At 41.7% G+C, this 18,401-nt stretch overlaps 3 non-coding genes and 25 pseudogenes across 3 annotated transcripts; all 28 read right to left on the reverse strand.

Annotated features, from left to right (window-relative positions):
* Nucleotides 1-8,185: 8,185 nt before the first annotated feature.
* On the reverse strand, nucleotides 8,186-8,301 carry LOC125002840 (annotated as a pseudogene).
* Nucleotides 8,302-8,403: 102 nt separating this feature from the next.
* Nucleotides 8,404-8,519, reverse strand: LOC125002163 (annotated as a pseudogene).
* Nucleotides 8,520-9,897: 1,378 nt separating this feature from the next.
* LOC125002236 lies at nucleotides 9,898-10,015 on the reverse strand (annotated as a pseudogene).
* Nucleotides 10,016-10,111: 96 nt separating this feature from the next.
* Nucleotides 10,112-10,230, reverse strand: LOC125002334 (annotated as a pseudogene).
* Nucleotides 10,231-10,330: 100 nt separating this feature from the next.
* Nucleotides 10,331-10,439, reverse strand: LOC125002242 (annotated as a pseudogene).
* Nucleotides 10,440-10,750: 311 nt separating this feature from the next.
* LOC125002612 lies at nucleotides 10,751-10,866 on the reverse strand (annotated as a pseudogene).
* Nucleotides 10,867-11,181: 315 nt separating this feature from the next.
* On the reverse strand, nucleotides 11,182-11,298 carry LOC125002673 (annotated as a pseudogene).
* A 99-nt stretch (nucleotides 11,299-11,397) lies between these two features.
* LOC125001901 lies at nucleotides 11,398-11,519 on the reverse strand (annotated as a pseudogene).
* Nucleotides 11,520-11,838: 319 nt separating this feature from the next.
* Nucleotides 11,839-11,957, reverse strand: LOC125001895 (annotated as a pseudogene).
* Nucleotides 11,958-12,057: 100 nt separating this feature from the next.
* On the reverse strand, nucleotides 12,058-12,177 carry LOC125002788 (annotated as a pseudogene).
* Nucleotides 12,178-12,278: 101 nt separating this feature from the next.
* Nucleotides 12,279-12,397, reverse strand: LOC125001389. The gene has a single exon (XR_007111646.1). It is a non-coding gene; the product is annotated as a 5S ribosomal RNA (ribosomal RNA).
* A 101-nt stretch (nucleotides 12,398-12,498) lies between these two features.
* LOC125002700 lies at nucleotides 12,499-12,617 on the reverse strand (annotated as a pseudogene).
* A 100-nt stretch (nucleotides 12,618-12,717) lies between these two features.
* Nucleotides 12,718-12,836, reverse strand: LOC125002134 (annotated as a pseudogene).
* Nucleotides 12,837-12,937: 101 nt separating this feature from the next.
* LOC125002762 lies at nucleotides 12,938-13,057 on the reverse strand (annotated as a pseudogene).
* Nucleotides 13,058-13,158: 101 nt separating this feature from the next.
* Nucleotides 13,159-13,267, reverse strand: LOC125002689 (annotated as a pseudogene).
* Nucleotides 13,268-13,368: 101 nt separating this feature from the next.
* On the reverse strand, nucleotides 13,369-13,486 carry LOC125001944 (annotated as a pseudogene).
* A 101-nt stretch (nucleotides 13,487-13,587) lies between these two features.
* On the reverse strand, nucleotides 13,588-13,703 carry LOC125002695 (annotated as a pseudogene).
* A 101-nt stretch (nucleotides 13,704-13,804) lies between these two features.
* LOC125002574 lies at nucleotides 13,805-13,913 on the reverse strand (annotated as a pseudogene).
* Nucleotides 13,914-14,014: 101 nt separating this feature from the next.
* LOC125003051 lies at nucleotides 14,015-14,133 on the reverse strand. The gene has a single exon (XR_007111920.1). It is a non-coding gene; the product is annotated as a 5S ribosomal RNA (ribosomal RNA).
* A 101-nt stretch (nucleotides 14,134-14,234) lies between these two features.
* LOC125001791 lies at nucleotides 14,235-14,353 on the reverse strand (annotated as a pseudogene).
* A 519-nt stretch (nucleotides 14,354-14,872) lies between these two features.
* Nucleotides 14,873-14,990, reverse strand: LOC125002379 (annotated as a pseudogene).
* Nucleotides 14,991-15,303: 313 nt separating this feature from the next.
* On the reverse strand, nucleotides 15,304-15,411 carry LOC125002610 (annotated as a pseudogene).
* Nucleotides 15,412-16,162: 751 nt separating this feature from the next.
* LOC125002435 lies at nucleotides 16,163-16,281 on the reverse strand (annotated as a pseudogene).
* Nucleotides 16,282-16,382: 101 nt separating this feature from the next.
* Nucleotides 16,383-16,501, reverse strand: LOC125002690 (annotated as a pseudogene).
* A 101-nt stretch (nucleotides 16,502-16,602) lies between these two features.
* LOC125003005 lies at nucleotides 16,603-16,721 on the reverse strand. Its single transcript, XR_007111874.1, has one exon. It is a non-coding gene; the product is annotated as a 5S ribosomal RNA (ribosomal RNA).
* Nucleotides 16,722-16,827: 106 nt separating this feature from the next.
* Nucleotides 16,828-16,946, reverse strand: LOC125002182 (annotated as a pseudogene).
* Nucleotides 16,947-17,047: 101 nt separating this feature from the next.
* Nucleotides 17,048-17,156, reverse strand: LOC125002042 (annotated as a pseudogene).
* A 101-nt stretch (nucleotides 17,157-17,257) lies between these two features.
* On the reverse strand, nucleotides 17,258-17,376 carry LOC125001875 (annotated as a pseudogene).
* Nucleotides 17,377-18,401: the final 1,025 nt, after the last annotated feature.

Below are 18,401 nucleotides of genomic sequence, written 5' to 3' on the forward strand. Positions count from 1 at the left end.
TCTGTGATAATTTTCTTTTCTCTCACTCTGGTTGTGTTTTCATTTAGGTTCCTCGATCAAAATTTTCATTAACACCTTTCAATCTTGAGTGTCACATAGTGAGATCTATAACACTGCCGTCCGATGGTACCATTGATATGATTTTTTTGGCATGAGCAACCAAAATCACCACTACCACTCTTCTACCAACTGTATCAGTATTAGTAATAAATAGTAGTAGATGTAATTATTTTTGTACCTTTAACATATTTACTTTTATATAGTTTCTCTCCTTTGGTTTTGGTTTGTTTTATCATTTTGCATTGTCTGTAAAACCTTCATTTCTCCACGGGAATAACGTAAAATAGTCCTGCCTTATCTCTAATTCAAGATTCAAGTGATTCAGTACATCTAATGACAACTAACTGGGGTCTTTTTTATTTTCATAGATCACTCTTTTATACATGTCTCATAAAAAGTCCAGCATTAGAGCATAAACACTCAAATATGTTAAGGTTGATTCTTCGGCTAAAGTTGTAGTTGTACAACTATTTAACGCTGTACCAGTTCGCAGCATCACAACGGGCTAAACCGGTTAGCCTGTTCCAAGACAAACAGAAAATTTACAGCAATAAAAATGACAACACAACTACAGCCGGTAAAACTGTTCTTAATTGCTTGCCTCTGTAAACAAACGTTAAATAAAAATAAAATACTAACATACATACAGACACATTCTGACACATTGAAATTAGCCGTTAGCACGTTAACTTAGCCCCGTAGTTAGCTCCCCACTCCACCGTATGCTAACGACCACGTTATCTCCACTGGCCTCGTTTTATTTCGGCGTCAGTTCAAATTGTGGACAACAGCAAATTGATGCAAAATACAAGCAATGTTAGGAAACCACTTGTCAATATTTCTAATGACAAATCTCGACAGCACACGTCGGCTACCACCTCAGACGTTGGGGTTTGCTGTATTGCCCGAAAGAAACGCAAAAAAGAAATCATTTACATAATACTTACATCATTGTGTAGTAAAGCCACAAGTAGCGCTGTTAATAGGTTCCAGCTAGACCATTATGTACCTCAGAAGGAAATACGATAAAGAATCAGCCGCACATGATTAAACTACACGTGACACAAACATATTGATTATACAATGTGGATGAGGCTTAAACAAACCTTTACACACAGTTATGGGAGCATGTTGGTCTAATTCTTGTGTGTTGTTTTCGCGCACGTACAGACGCACGTGCGACTACATGCGCGCACATGGAGTAACGTTACATCCATACGTAGTTCCGTGCATGCTCACGCACATACAAAAGAAACGATGGATGAAACAGGGCGATGACGTCATGGGATGTCTTCCTTTGATGATGTCCTCAAATTTGTTTTTCCCTTTTTGTGAGATGTCATAAATGTTTTCCTTTATCATGATGGCATAGAATTTTCCCTTTGACTTATTGAAGTTTTTTTTTATAAAAACCCTGGGTGGTCCGTAGATTCTTTAGACTTTCAAACTGAAAGAAGGAACAACAAACACGGGGTTTTACGAGTGGTAGGGTGTCAGCCCAAAAAAGGGGTTACATAAAAGGGGAAAAAGAATATTGCATTATTTGAGAGGAAAAGTTCGTGGTCCCCTAAAAATAAAAGGTTTACGGGCCCGGTATTCCCGCGCCTCCCTTCAAGTACAAACCCACCCCCGCCCCTGCAAAACTTCCGAGTCAATGACAGGGTGTTTCAGTTGGTACCCTTAACCCATTTTGTCTCAAAAAAGCAGTATATAAAGGGGTCAAAATGACATTGCATTATTTGTATGTAAATGTTCCCATGTCTCCGGGAAAAGAAAAAGGAAAAAAATTACAGCACCTGGACACCCAGGGGGTTTCCCCCTCCAAGACTAACCCCCTCCCTGCTTAGCTTCCCAGATCAAGAATCGGGATTTTTCAGGGTTTGGGTTGCCGTAACCAGGGAACTGTCACAAACCGTAAAAAAGGCTCAAAAACATCTTTTCATGTATTTGATGATTAAAATGTTACCATGTTCCTGATGAAATGAAAGGGTTACAGACCTGTATTCCCAGGCGGTTCCCACCAAGTACTAACCAGGGGCCCACCGTGCTTTTTTCCCAGATCAGACGAATCGGTGTTAGGTTGGTATGGCCGTAAGGAACGTCAAATTCACTAAAGCATATTTATAAGTGATTAAAATGATCACTGCATTATTTTCCCTGATGAAATGTTACCAAAGTCTCCCATGAAATGAAAAGCTTACAGCACCCGGGAAATTTTCCAGGGGCTCCCCTCCAATATAACCGGCCTACCTCTTTGTTCCAGATAACGAATCAGCTGTTCAGGGGGGTATGGCCCCTAAGCAATGGGAACTGTCCCAAACGCAGTAAAATTAGTGGGGCAAAATCATCATTGCTTATTTTGATGATGTAAATGTTCCCTTTCCCCGGAAAATGAAAAGTTACAGCCCCTGGGATTCCCCGGGGGTCTCCCATCCAAGTACTAACCAGGCCCGACACTGCTTGGCTTCAGAGTTTAGGCGTGTTCAGGGTGGTATGGCCGTAAGCAACGTTAGCTGTCACAAAAGCAGTATATATAAGTGGTCAAAATCATCATTGCATGTATTTTTGCTTTTGAGCTGAATCTTCTACAATGATACAGTCTGCCAGGAAGTAGAGTCAGAATGTAACAGGTAGATATGAATCAGGGGAGAAAACAACTCGACCCGGTCCAACCAGGGTTTGGGTGTGATTTGTGTTTAAACTGAACACTGCCTGAGATTGGCTTATCGTGAAAGGCCTACTGCACCTTAGCCAATCATCATCACCTATGCGGACGTCGCAGCTGTTTCAGCATGTCAATTTCAGCATATCAATTTCAACTTTTGCCTGTCTGAAAATTGCCGGACGGCTCTTGTTGACTTTGACGCCGACTTTCTCGTTGGTTTTTGCAGCATTTGGTAACAAATTCAAAGCCCCCCTCTCTGAGGAAAGATTGCATTTTCAGGCAATTTCCCAGAGTGCTCCCTACTGAGATATTTAGCTCTTTTGCTGTTTTGTTGGTTGCCATTGATGCTTGTTATTCGGGAAATGTTTGTAAAACTTTGGACGAAAATCAATGAACCATGCTCTATTCAAGTGTGTTCCTTGTCTTGCTTACAGTCAATTTGTAACTCTGAGAAGCACTAAAGAATGTACAGATCCACAGAGGCTTGTATAAAACAAACTTTCAGTAAGATCAAAGGCAAAGATTCTATGCCATCATGGCCAAAGGAAAAGATTTGATGTAAGGACAGAATTCTATGACATCATGAAGGAAAACATTCTATGGCACATTCTATGTAAATTTTGTGAGGAGTGTGCTAGGAAGAGAGAGTGTGGGAAAGATTTTCCAAATTTCTTCTGTTTTCTGTGATAATTTTCTTTTCTCTCACTCTGGTAGTGTTTTCATTTAGGTTCCTCGATCAAAGTTTTCATTAATACCTTTCAATCTTGAGTGTCACATAGTGAGATCTATAACACTGCCGTCCGATGGTACTATTGATATGATAATATATGTCGTCAGATTTTGGCATGAGCAACCAAAATCACCACTACCACTCTTCTACCAACTGTATCAGTATTAGTAATAAATAGTAGTAGATGTAATTATTTTTGTACCTTTAACATATTTACTTTTATATAGTTTCTCTCCTTTGGTTTTGGTTTGTTTTATCATTTTGCATTGTCTGTAAAACCGTCATTTCTCCACGGGAATAACGTAAAATAGTCCTGCCTTATCTCTAATTCAAGATTCAAGTCATTCAGTACATCTAATGACAACTAACTGGGGTTTTTTTTTATTTTCATAGATCACTCTTTTATACATGTCTCACAAAAAGTCCAGCATTAGAGCATAAACACTCAAATATGTTAAGGTTGACTCTTCGGCTATAGTTGTAGTTGTACAACTATTTAACGCTGTACCAGTTGGCAGCATCACAACGTGCTAAACCGGTTAGCCTGTTCCAAGACAAACAGAAAACTTACAGCAATAAAAATGACAACACAACTACAGCCGGTAAAACTGTTCTTAATTGCTTGCCTAGGAAAACAAAGGTTAAATAAAAATAAAATACTAACATACATACAGACACATTCTGACACATTGAAATTGGCCGTTAGCACGTTAACTTAGCCCCGTAGTTAGCTCCCCACTCCACCGTATGCTAACGACCACGTTATCTCCACTGGCCTCGTTTTATTTCGGCGTCAGTTCAAATTGTGGACAACAGCAAATTGATGCAAAATACAAGCAATGTTAGGAAACCACTTGTCAATATTTCTAATGACAAATCTCGACAGCACACGTCGGCTACCACCTCAGACGTTGGGGTTTGCTGTATTGCCCGAAAGAAACGCAAAAACAGAACTAATTTACATAATACTTACATCTGGCATGTCAAACTCAGTTTGGCTCTGGGGCCGGATCAGTAAAAGAATGTCAACTCCAAATATTTAGCTTTGTTTTTCAGTACTAATGCTTTATCATTCAGCCTACATTTGTAGCCTACCCTACATATTATAATCACAGATGACAAGGGATCTTTTCTAAGCACAACACATTTATTCAAAAACAATGGGAAAAAAATGATTTTTCATGTTTGGCCGTGAATGTGTTGTATATTGATGTGCTGAAGAAAGAAGTGATCACCGCTGACAATCTTATCTTGCATTTAAAAAGATTTATTTACAAGAAAGAACAATGTCAAACTCTTGCCGAATCTGAGAGAGCTTCTGGCCAATCGTCGAATCCCCTCTGCCATTCAGCTCCCACAGTCATCTTATATAGGATGGTCATCCCCGAGAACCCCCTTACACAAACAAAGCTTTAGGTTGTATGTCCTGGTTCGTTTTACAAACTGGCATCTGGTAAATGACCTTTTGACCTTTTGACCTTTAACTTTATACACACTTCACAACCCCCAAACACAGGAAAGGGACAGAAGAGAAAAACAAGAAGATAATATACTACAAATGTGTTAACAACTGGTTTATTTTAACAGTTGAGTGAATGCAGTTTTAAACCTGAACCAACTCACCACACTAAACAAACTCAAGTGGGAGCTATGAAAAAAATATTTTCCCCTTAATTGTCATACTGCTTTGAAATAAATAAAAAAAGAAATACAAAATAAAATAAAATAAATAAATAAAATAAAAAGTTATAGCAGTGCATGGGCAATAAGATTAGACTACATCAGATCAAACTACTAGGCTGGGCCTACTGAAGCTGAGAATATACTGCACAATATTAATTGTCTTTAATATGAAACCAGATTAATCTTATTTTTAATTATGTGTATTCATGAGTGCAAACAAATTCCGTGTCATCACACTTTTTTTCTCTCTCTCTCACTGTACTCCTGCAGTCTACTTGCTGCTGCTGGCTCATGAAACTTGGCATCTTTTTGCCTTCACAAGTGCATCGATATTAGGTGTCAAATCCTGAGTAGCAGCACATTTAACAGTGTCATTCAAGTGTTTATTTGTTAACCTTGAGCGCTCCTTTGTTTTATTATTGTTCATTACGGAGAACACCTGTGCACAAAGATGAGTAGTCCCAAACATGGATAGAACCTTTGCAGCCATGGCTGTTAATTTGGGGTAACCTGGCACAAGATATTGATAAAACATATCCAATCCCACGGACCCAAATTTATCCTTCATAGCGGAATCGCACTGCAAGTCAATAAGCTCGAGTTGAATGTCAGCTGGCATATCAGAAGGCTTCGCTGTAAATGGCGAGCCAAAAAAGCCAAATTTGTTCTTAAGTTCACTGAATACCTGAAACCTCTGCTCAAACTCTCGCAGCAAATCTGTTATGTTGTCTTTATTTTTTACCCAAATCATTATCGGGACAGTCCGGTGCCTTCGGACACACAGCTGTGAGACAAGAGAAATGCGCGGTGTCACCGTTCGATAGTTGTGTCTCCCACAGTGAGAGTTTCATCTTGAACGCACTTATGCTGTCGTAATATTGAGTGACAACTCTGTTACGGCCCTGCAATATAGTGTTAAGTGTATTCAAGTGTTGTGTAATATCAACCATAAACGCAAGATCCTGCACCCATTCCTTGCATTTAAGTTCCTTTACTGGACGTCCCTTCTTCTCCATGAACTGTCCAATTTCCCCTCGTAGCTCAAAGAAGCGCTTGAGTACTGCACCTCTGCTTAACCACCGCACGTCAGTGTGGTATGGTAGACCAGCATGAATGTCATTATCACTGAGAAATGTGTCAAACTGACGGTTATTTAGACCGCGCGCTCTGATGAAATTGACAGTTTTCACAACCACACTCATAACATGGTCCATTTGCAGTGTTTTACAACATTACGCCTCCTGGTGCAAAATACAGTGAAATGCCCAAAACTCTTGTCCTCCATTTGTGGTCTGTACTTTGTCACGGAATTTTGTGGCAACGCCTGCCTTTCTCCCGACCATTGATGGCGCACTGTCGGTAGCCAGGCTCACGGCACGGGACCAGTCCGCTCCCACCAAGTCCAGCGCTCTAAAGAGAGCGCTGAAAATGTCGTCTGCTGTTGTGGTGTCATTCATGAGCACCAATTCAAGCAGCTCCTCGGTGATGGTCAAAGTTTCATCAACACCTCTAATGAATATGGCCAGTTGAGCAATATCTGTGACATCGGTGCTCTCATCTATTGCAATTGAAAATGCGATAAATGACTTGATTTTCTCTTTCAGTTGGCTGCTCAAGTCATTTGAGAGTTCTGTCACCAGATCTGCGACAGTGTTCCTCGTTAGACTAATATTGGCAAAGCCAGGTCGCTTTTCAGGCACACGACTTCTGCAGCCTTCAGCATGCATGTTTTTACAAACTCCCCATCAGAAAATGGCTTGGATGCCTGCACCAGCTTGTTGGCAATAATGTAGCTGGCTCTTACAGCCCCATCAGCGATAATGCGGCTGTGCGTAAAAAGAGACTGCTGTTTCTTCAGACCAGCGACCAATTTGTTTATCTCGTCTTTCCTTATTTGTCCTTTCAAGTGGTCATACTTGTCTTTATGATGAGTCTCGTGGGCGCCGAATATTAAAATCTTTGAACACTGCAACTTGCTGATTACATACCAAGCACACTCGTTTTGGATTCACTTCTGTGAATAAATACTTCTCAATCCATTTCTCCTGGAAACCTCTGTACTCCGTGTCCACTCTTCTTCTTTTTTTTTTTTTTGACAGTGCCATTTTGGGAAGAGTGTGTTGACCAATAACTTGTTTAGTAGTGGTGAATGGTGAAGCAAGATTGCCGGTTTATTTTTACTTGGACACATCACGTTGCGAATGTTTATTTCCTGTGACTAACTCGTGTCAGTGGCGCATGCTTGACGTGAGCGCTTTTACGCATTTACTGCCCTCTAGTGGCCGGAGGGAGCTTTTGGTTTGTATTTATTTTAAAAAATCACAACTTTTAATAGAAATGAGCTAGAGACTCGCTTCTTTTTTTGACATACTCAGAAATTTATGCCGGGCCGGATCAAATCACCCAACGGGCCGGGTCCGGCCCGCGGGCAGTATGGTTTAACATGCCTTAGCTAGACCATTATGTACCTCAGAGGGAAATACGATAAAGAATCAGCCGCACATGATTAAACTACACGTGACACAAACATATTGATTATACAATGTGGATGAGGCTTAAACAAACCTTTACACACAGTTATGGGAGCATGTTGGTCTAATTTTTGTGTATTGTTTTTCGTGCACGTACAGACGCACGTGCGACTACATGCGCGCACATGGAGTAACGTTACATCCATACGTAGTTCCGTGCATGCTGACGCACATACAAAGAAACGATGGATGAAACAGGGCGATGACGTCATGGGATGTCTTCCTTTGATGATGTCCTCAATTGTTTTCCTTTGATGATGATGTCATGAAATGTTTTCCTTTGATCATGATGGCATAGAATCTTTGCCTTTGATCTTATTGAAAGTTTGTTTTATACAAACCTAGGTGGGTCCGTAGATTCTGTTAGACTTTCAAACTGAAACTCAGGCATGTTCAGGATGGTATGGCCGTAAGCAACGTTAACTGTCACAAACGCAGTACATATAAGTGGTCAAAATGATCATTGCATGTATTTTGATGATGTAAATGTTACCATGTCTCCTGATGAAAATGAAAGGCTTACGCAACTAGTATTCCCAGGCGGTCTCCCATCAAGTACTAACCAGGCCCTACACTGCTTAGCTTCCGAGATCAGACGAGATCAGGCTGTTTAGGGTGGTATGGCCGTAAGCAATGGTTTAACGGTCACAAACGCAGTTCATATAAGTGGTCAAAATCATCATTGCATGTATTTTGATGATGTAAATGTTACCATGTCTCCTGATGAAAATGAAAGCTTACAGCACCTAGTATTCCCAGGCGGCTCCCATCCAAGTACTAACCAGGCCCTACACTGCTTAGCTTCCGAGATCAGACGAGATCGGCGTGTTAGGGTGGTATGGCCGTAAGCAATGTAAATGTCACAAAGCAGTATATATAAGTGGTCAAAATCATCATTGCAAAGTATTTTGATGATGTAAATGTTACCATGTCTCCTGATGAGAATGAAAAGCTTACAGCACCTGGTATTCCCAGGCGGCCTCCCATCAAGTACTAACCAGGCCCTCAGCATTCCAAGACTCAGATGAGATCGGCGGTGTTCAGGTTGGTATGGCCGTAAGCAATGTAACTGTCACTAAAGCAGTATATATAAGTGGTCAAAATGATCATTGCAAGTATTTTGATGATGTAAATGTTACCATGCCTCCTGATGAAAATGAAAAGCTTACAGCACCTAGTATTCCCAGGTGGTCTCCCATCCAAGTACTAACCAGGCCCGACGTCTTAGCTTCAAGAATCGGCCGTGTTCAGGTTGGTATGGCCGTAAGCAATGTAAACATCACAAAGCAGCATATATAAGTGGTCAAAATCATCATTGCATGTATTTTTGATGATGTAAATGTTACCATGCCTCCTGATGAAATGAAAAGCTTACAGCACCTAGTATTCACAGGTGGTCACCCATCCAAGTACTAACCAGGCCCGACACGTGCTTAGTCTTCCAAGATCGGCCCGTGTTCAGGTTGGTATGGCCGTAAGCAAGTCAAATGTCACTAACGCAGCTATATAAAGTGGTCAAAATCATCATTGCATGTATTTTGATGATGTAAATGTTACCATGTCTCCTGATGTAAATGAAAAGGGTTACAGCATCTATATTCCCAGGCGGTCTCCCATCCAAGTAGAACCAGGCCCGACACGGCTTAGCTTCCGATATCAGACAAGATCGGCTTGTTCAGGTTGGTATGGCCGTAAGTAAAGTAAATGTCACTAACGCAGTATATATAAGTGGTCAAAATCATCATTGCATGTATTTTGATGATGTAAATGTTACCATGTCTACTGATGAAAATGAAAAGCTTACAGCACCGGATATTCCAAAGGCGGTCTCCCATCCAAGTACGAACCAGGCCCACACTGCATAGCTTCCGAGATCAGACAGATCAGGCGTGTTCAGGTTTGGGATGGCCGTATAAAATTAAATGTCACAAAGCAGTATATATAAGTGATCAAAATCATCATTGCATGTATTTTGATGATGTAAATGTTACCATGTCTCCTGATGAAAATGGAAAGCTTACAGCACCTAGTATTCCAGGCGGTCTCCCATCCAAGTACTAACCGCCGCCTCATGCTTAGCTTCCGAGATCAGACAAAATCGGGATTGTTCAGGTTGGTATGGCCGTAACAACGTAAATATCACTAAAGCAGTATATATAAGTGGTCAAAATGATCATTGCATGTATTTTGATGATGTAAATGTTACCATGTCTCCTGATGAAAATGAAAGCTTACAGCACCTAGTATTCCCAGGCGGTCTCCATCCAAGTACTAACCAGGCCCGACCATGCTTAGCTTCCGAGATCAGACAAGATCGGGATTGTTCAGGTTGGTATGGCCGTAAAAAGTAAATAGTTACTAACGCAGTATATATAAGTGGTCAAAATCATCATTGCATGTATTTTGATCTTGTAAATGTTATGTCTCGCGATGAAAATGAAAAACTTACAGCACCTGATATTCCCAGGCGGTCTCCATCCAAGTACTAACCAGGCCCGACCGTGCTTAGCTTCCGAGATCAGACAAGATCGGGCTTGTTCAGGTTTGGTATGGCCGTAAGCAAGTCAAATGTCACTAACGCAGTATATATAAGTGGTCAAAATGATCATTGCATGTATTTTGATGATGTAAATGTTACCATGTCTCCTGATGAAAATGAAAAGCTTACAGCACCTGGTATTCCCAGGCGGTCTCCCATCCAAGTACTAACCAGGCCCGACCGTGCTTAGCTTCCGAGATCAGACGTGTTCAGGTAGGTATGGCCGTAAGCAATGTCAAATGTCACTAAAGCAGTATATATAAGTGATCAAAATGATCATTTCATGTATTTTGATGATGTAAATGTTACCATGTCTCCTGATGAAAATGAAAGCCTTACAGCACCTAGTATTCCCAGGCGGTCTCCCATCCAAGTACTAACCAGGCCCGACCTGCTTAGCTTCCGAGATCAAAACGTGTTCAGGTTTGTATGGCGGTAAGCAATGTAATGTCACTAAATGCAGTATATATAAGTGGTCAAAATCATCATTGCATGTATTTTGATGATGTAAATGTTACCATGTCTCCTGATGGAAATGGGAAAGCTTACAGCACCGGTATTCCCAGGCGGTCTACCATCCAAGTACTAAACCCGGCACGACCTGCTTAGCTTCCGAGATCAAACAAGATCGGAGTTTCAGGTTGGTATGGCCGTAAGCAACGTAACGTCACAAATCAGTATATATAAGTGGTCAAAATCATCATTGCATGTATTTTGATGATGTAAACGTTACCATGTCTCCTGATGAAAATGAAAGGCTTACAGCACCTGTATTCCAGGCGGTCTACCATCAAGTACTCAAACCCGCCCGACCGTGCTTAGCTTCCGAGATCAGACAGAATCAGGCGTGTTCAGGTAGGTATGGCCGTAAGCAATGTCAAACGTCACTAAATCAGTATATATAAGTGTCAAAATCATCATTGCATGTATTTTGATGATGTAAATGTTACCATGTCTCCTGATGAAAATGGAAAGCTTACAGCACCGGTATTCCAGGCGTCTCCCATCCAAGTACTAAACGGGCCCTACACTGCTTAGCTTCCGAGATCAGACAAGATCAGGGCGTGTTCAGGTTGGTATGGCCGTAAGCAATGTCAATGTCACTAAAGCAGTATATATAAGTGATCAAAATGATCATTGCATGTATTTTGATGATGTAAATGTTACCATGTCTCCTGATGAAATGAAATGCTTACAGCACCTGGTATTCCCAGGCGGTCTCCCATCCAAGTACTAAAACCCGGCCCGACAGATGCTTAGCTTCCGAGATCAGATGAGATCAGGCGTGTTCAGGGTGGTATGGCCGTAAGCAATGGTAACTTTCACAAACGCAGTATATATAAGTGGTCAAAATCATCATTGCATGTATTTTGATGATGTAAATGTTACCATGTCTCCTGATGAAAATGAAAAGCTTACAGCACCTGGTATTCCCAGGCGGTCTCCCATCCAAGTACAAACCAGGCCGACGCTGCATAGCTTCCGAGATCAGAAAAGTAGGCGTGTTCAGGGTGGTATGGCCGTAATCAACGTCAAATGTCACAAAGCAGTATATATAAGTGGTCAAAATGAAACATTGCATGTATTTTGATGATGTAAATGTTACCATGTCTCCTGATGAAAAATGAAAAGCTTACAGCACCTGGTATTCCCAGGCGGTCTCCCATCCAAGTACTAACCAGGACCGACAATGCTTAGCTTCCGAGATCAGACGAGAACAGGCGTCTTCAGGGTGGTATGGCGGTAAGCAATGGTCACTGTCACAAACGCAGTATATATAAGTGGTCAAATCATCATTGCATGTATTTTGATGATGTAAATGTTACCATGTCTCCTGATGAAAATGAAAGGCTTACAGCAACCCAGTATTCTCAGGCGGTCTCACATCCAAGTACTAACCAGGCCCGACCGTGCTTAGCTTCGAGATCAGACGATATCGGGCGTTTTTCAGGTTGGTATGGCCGTAAGCAATGTCAAATGTCACTAAAGCAGTATATATAAGTGGTCAAAATGATCATTGCATGTATTTTGATGATGTAAATGTTACCATGTCTCCTGATGAAAATGAAAAGCTTACTGCACCTGGTATTCCCAGGCGGTCTCCCATCCAAGTACTAACCAGGCCCGACCATGCTTAGCTTCCGAGATCAGAGGAGATCGGGATTGTTCAGGTTGGTATGGCCGTAAGCGACGGTAACTATCACAAACGCAGTATATATAAGTGGTCAAAATCATCATTGCATTTATTTTGATGATGTAAATGTTACCATGTCTCCTGATGAGAATGAAAAGCTTACAGCACCTGGTATTCCCAGGCTGTCTCCAATCCAAGTACTAACCAGGCCCGACCGTGCTTAGCTTCCGATATCAGACAAGATCGGGCTGTTCAGGTTGGTAAAGGCCGTAAGCAAAGTCAAATGTACTAACGCAGTATATATAAGTGGTCAAAATGATCATTGCATGTATTTTGATGATGTAAATGTTACCATGTCTACCTGATGAAAATAAAAGCTTACAGCACCTGATATTCCCAGGCGGTCTCTCATCCAAGTACGAACCAGGCCCGACGCGGCATAGCTTCCGAGATCAGACGAGATCAGGCGTGTTCAGGGTGGTATGGCCGTAAGTAAAGTTAACTGTCACAAACGCAGTATATATAAGTTGTCAAAATCATCATTGCATGTATTTTGATGATGTAAATGTTACCATGTCTACTGATGAAAATGGAAAGCTTACAGGCACTGGGTATTCCAAGGCTGTCTCCCATCCAAGTACTAACCGGGCCCTACACTACTTAGCTTCCGAGATCAGACAAGATCAGGCGTGTTCAGGTTGGTATGGCCGTAAGCAATGTCAAATGTCACTAAAGCAGTATATATAAGTGATCAAAATGATCATTGCATGTATTTTGATGATGTAAATGTTACCATGTCTCCTGATGAAAATGAAAGGCTTACGGCACCTAGTATTCCCAGGCGGTCTCCCATCCAAGTACTAACCAGGCCCGACCATGCTTAGCTTCCGAGATCAGAATTGTTCAGGTTGGTATGGCCGTAAACGACGGTAACTTTCACAAACGCAGTATATATAAGTGGTCAAAATCATCATTGCATGTATTTTGATGATGTAAATGTTACCATGTCTCCTGATGAGAATGAAAAGCTTACAGCACCTAGTATTCCCAGGCGGTCTCCATCCAAGTACTAACCAGGCCCGACCGTGCTTAGCTTCCGAGATCAGACAAGATCGGGCTTGTTCAGGTTGGTATGGCCGTAAGCAAAGTCAAATGTTACTAACGCAGTATATATAAGTGGTCAAAATGATCATTGCATGTATTTTGATCATGTAAATGTTACCATGTCTCCTGATGAAAATGAAAAGTTTACAGCACCTGATATTCCCAGGCGGTCTCCCATCCAAGTACTAAACAGGCCCGACCGTGCTTAGCTTCCGAGATCAGACGAATCGCTTGTTCAGGTAGGTATGGCCGTAAGCAATGTCAAATGTCACTAAAGCAGTATATATAATTGATCAAAATGATCATTGCATGTATTTTGATGATGTAAATGTTACCATGTCTCCTGATGAGAATGAAAAGCTTACAGCACCTGGTATTCCCAGGCGGTCTCCCATCCAAGTACTAACCAGGCCCGACCATGCTTAGCTTCCGAGATCAGACGTGTTCAGGTAGGTATGGCGGTAAGCAATGTCAAATGTCACTAAATCAGTATATATAAGTGGTCAAAATCATCATTGCATGTATTTTGATGATGTAAATGTTACCATGTCTCCTGATGAAAAAGTAAAGCTTACAGCACCGGGTATTCCCAGGCGGTCTCCCATCCAAGTACTAACCAGGCCCGACCATGCTTAGCTTCCGAGATCAGACGAGATCGGGATTGTTCAGGTTGGTATGGCCGTAAGCGACGGTAACTGTCACAATGGCAGTATATATAAGTGGTCAAAATCATCATTGCATGTATTTTGATAATGTAAACGTTACCATGTCTCCTGATGAAAAGGAAAGGCTTACAGCACCTAGTATTCCCAGGCGGTCTACCATCTAAGTACTCACCAGGCCCGACCGTGCTTAGCTTCCAAGATCAGACGAGATCAGGCGTGTTCAGGTAGGTATGGCCGTAAGCAATGTCAAACGTCACTAAATCAGTATATATAAGTGGTCCAAATCATCATTGCATGTATTTTGATGATGTAAATGTTACCATGTCTCCTGATGAAAATGGAAAGCTTACAGCACCGGGTATTCCAAGGCTGTCTCCCATCCAAGTACTAAACGGGCCGTACACTGCTTAGCTTCCGAGATCAGGCGTGTTCAGGTTGGTATGGCCGTAAGCAATGTCAAATGTGACTAAAGCAGTATATATAAGTGATCAAAATGATCATTGCATGTATTTTGATAATGTAAATGTTACCATGTCTCCTGATGAAATGGAAAGCTTACAGCAAATAGTATTAAAAGGCTGTCTCCCATCCAAGTACTAACCAGGCCCACCTGCTTAGCTTCCGGGGATCCAGGCGTGTTCAGGTTGGTATGGCCGTAAGCAATGTCAAATGTCACTAAAGCAGTATATATAAGTGTCAAAATGATCATTGCATGTATTTTGATGATGTAAATGTTACCATGTCTCCTGATGAAAATGAAAAGCTTACAGCAACCCAGTATTCCCAGGCTGTCTCCATCCAAGTACTAACCAGGCCCGACCATGCTTAGCTTCCGAGATCAGACGTAATCGGGATGTTCAGGTTGGTATGGCCGTAAGCGACGTAAATATCACAAAGCAGTATATATAAGTGTCAAAATCATCATTGCATGTATTTTGATGATGTAAATGTTACCATGTCTCTCCCGATGAAAATGAAAAGCTTACAGCACCTGGTATTCCCAGGCGGTCTCCAATCCAAGTACTAACCAGGCCAACCTGCTTAGCTTCCGAGATCAGAGCGTGATGTTCAGGTTGGTATGGCCGTAAGCAAAGGTAACTATCACAAACGCAGTATATATAAGTGGATCAAAATCATCATTGCATGTATTTTGATGATGTAAATGTTACCATGTCTCCTGATGAAAATGAAAAGCTTACAGCACCTGGTATTCCCAGGCGGTCTCCAATCCAAGTACTAACCAGGCCCGACGCTGCTTAGCTTCCGAGATCAGGCGTGTTCAGGTGGTATGGCCGTAAGCAACGTAAATGTCACAAACGCAGTATATATAAGTGGTCAAAATCATCATTGCATGTATTTTGATGATGTAAATGTTACCATGTCTCCTGATGAAAAATGAAAAGCTTACAGCACCTGGTATTCCCAGCGGTCTCCCATCCAAGTACAACTAGGACCCGACTGCATTTGCTTCCGAGATCAGACAGAGATAAGGCGTCTTCAGGGTGGTATGGCCGTAACAAAGGTAACTGTCACTAAGCAGTATATATAAGTGGTCAAAATCATCATTGCATGTATTTTGATGATGTAAATGTTACCATGTCTCCTGATGAAATGAAAAGCTTACAGCACCTAGGGATTCCCAGGCGGTCTCCCATCCAAGTACTAACCAGGACCGACGTGCTTAGCTTCGGAGATCAGACGATATCGGCGTGTTCAGGGTTAGTATGGCCGTAAGCAATGTAAATGTCACAAACGCAGTATATATAAGTGGTCAAAAGATCATTGCATGTATTTTGATGATGTAAATGTTACCATGTCTCCTGATGAAAATGAAAGGGTTACATGCAACTAGTATTCCAGGCGGTCTCCCATCCAAGTACTAACCAGGCCCGACCGTGCTTAGCTTCCGAATCAGACGAATCGGGCGTGTTCAGGTTAGGGATGGCCGTAAGCAATGTAACTTCATAAAGCAGTATATATAAGTGGTCAAAATGATCATTGCATGTATTTTGATGATGTAAATGTTACCATTTCTCCTGATGAAAATGAAAAGCTTACAGCACCTGATATTCCCAGGCGGTCTCTCATCCAAGTACGAACCAGGCCCGACGCGGAATAGCTTCCGAGATCAGACGAGATCAGGCGTGTTCAGGGTGGTATGGCCATAAGTAACGTTAACTGTCACAAACGCAGTATATATAAGTGGTCAAAATCATCATTGCATGTATTTTGATGATGTAAATGTTACCATGTCTACTGATGAAAATGGAAAGCTTATAGCACCGGGTATTCCAAGGCTGTCTCCCATCCAAGTACTAACCGGGCCCTACACTGCTTAGCTTCCGAGATCAGACAAGATCAGCCGTGTTCAGGTTGGTATGGCAGTAAGCAATGTCAAATGTCACTAAAGCAGTATATATAAGTGATCAAAATGATCATTGCATGTATTTTGATGATGTAAATGTTACCATGTCTCCTGATGAGAATGAAAAGCTTACAGCACCTGGTATTCCCAGGCGGTCTCCCATCCAAGTACTAACCAGGCCCGACAATGCTTAGCTTCCGAGATCAGACGAGATCAGGCATGTTCAGGGTGGTATGGCCGTAAGCAATGGTAACTGTCACAAACGCAGTATATATACAGTAAGTGGTCAAAATCATCATTGCATGTATTTTGATGATGTAAATGTTACCATGTCTCCTGATGAAAATGAAAGGCTTACAGCAACTGGTATTCCCAGGCGGTCTCCCATCCAAGTACTAACCAGGGCCGACCGTGCTTAGCTTCGGAGATCAGACGATATCGGGCGTGTTCAGGTTGGTATGGCCGTAAGCAATGTCAAATGTCACTAAAGCAGTATATATAAGTGGTCAAAATGATCATTGCATGTATTTTGATGATGTAAATGTTACCATGTCTCCTGATGAAAATGAAAAGCTTACAGCACCTGGTATTCCCAGACGGTCTCCCATCCAAGTACTAATCAGGCCCAACACTGCTTAGCTTCCGAGATCAGGCATGTTCAGGGTGGTATGGCCGTAAACAACTTTAACTGTTACAAACGCAGTATATATAAGTGGTCAAAATCATCATTGCATGTATTTTGATGATGTAAATGTTGCCATGCCTCCTGATGAAAATGAAAAGCTTACAGCAACTGGTATTCCCAGGTGGTTTCCCATCCAAGTACTAACCAGGGCCGACACTGCTTGGCTTCCGAGACCAAACGAGATCAGGCGTGTTCAGGGTGGTATGGCCGTAAGCAACGTTAACTTTCACAAACGCAGTATATATAAGTGGTCAAAATCATCATTGCATGTATTTTTGTTTTTGAGCTGAAGCTTCTACAATGATACAGTCTGCCAGGAAGTAGAGTCAGAATGTAACAGGTAGATATGAATCAGAGAGAAAAACAAGGCTACCCGGTCCAACCAGGGTTTGGGTGTGATTTGTGTTTAAACTGAACACTGCCTGAGATTGGCTTATCGTGAAAGGCCTACTGCTCCTTAGCCAATCATCATCACCTAGGCGGACGTCGCAGCTGTTTCAGCATGTCAATTTCAGCATATCAATTTCAACTTTTGCCTGTCTGAAAATTGCCGGACGGCTCTTGTTGACTTTGACGCCGACTTTCTCGTTGGTTTTTGCAGCATTTGGTAACAAATTCAAAGCCGCCCTCTCTGAGGAAAGATTGCACTTTCAGGCAATTTCCCAGAGTGCTCCCTACTGAGATATTCAGCTCTTTTGCTGTTTTGTTGGTTGCCATTGATGCTTGTTATTCGGGAAATGTTTTGTAAAACTTTGGACGAAAATCAATGAACCATGCTCTATTCAAGTGTGTTCCTTGTCTTGCTTGCAGTCAATTTGTAACTCTGAGAAGCACTAAAGAATGTACAGATCCACAGAGGCTTGTATAAAACAAACTTTCAGTAAGATCAAAGGCAAAGATTCTATGCCATCATGGCCAATGGAAAAGATTTGATGAAAGGACAGAATTCTATGACATCATGAAGGAAAACATTCTATGGCACATTCTATGTAAATTTTGTGAGGAGTGCGCTAGGAAGAGAGAGTGTGGGAAAGATTTTCCAAATTTCTTCTGTTTTCTGTGATCATTTACTTTTCTCTCACTCTGGTTGTGTTTTCATTTAGGTTCCTCGATCAAAGTTTTCATTAACACCTTTCAATCTTGAGTGTCACATAGTGAGATCTATAACACTGCCGTCCGATGGTACTATTGATATGATTTTTTTGACATGAGCAACCAAAATCACCACTACCACTCTTCT

The sequence above is a fragment of the Mugil cephalus genome, chromosome 23 (genome assembly GCF_022458985.1).
Source record: "Mugil cephalus isolate CIBA_MC_2020 chromosome 23, CIBA_Mcephalus_1.1, whole genome shotgun sequence".
In the NCBI taxonomy this organism is placed as follows: Eukaryota; Metazoa; Chordata; class Actinopteri; order Mugiliformes; family Mugilidae; genus Mugil; species Mugil cephalus.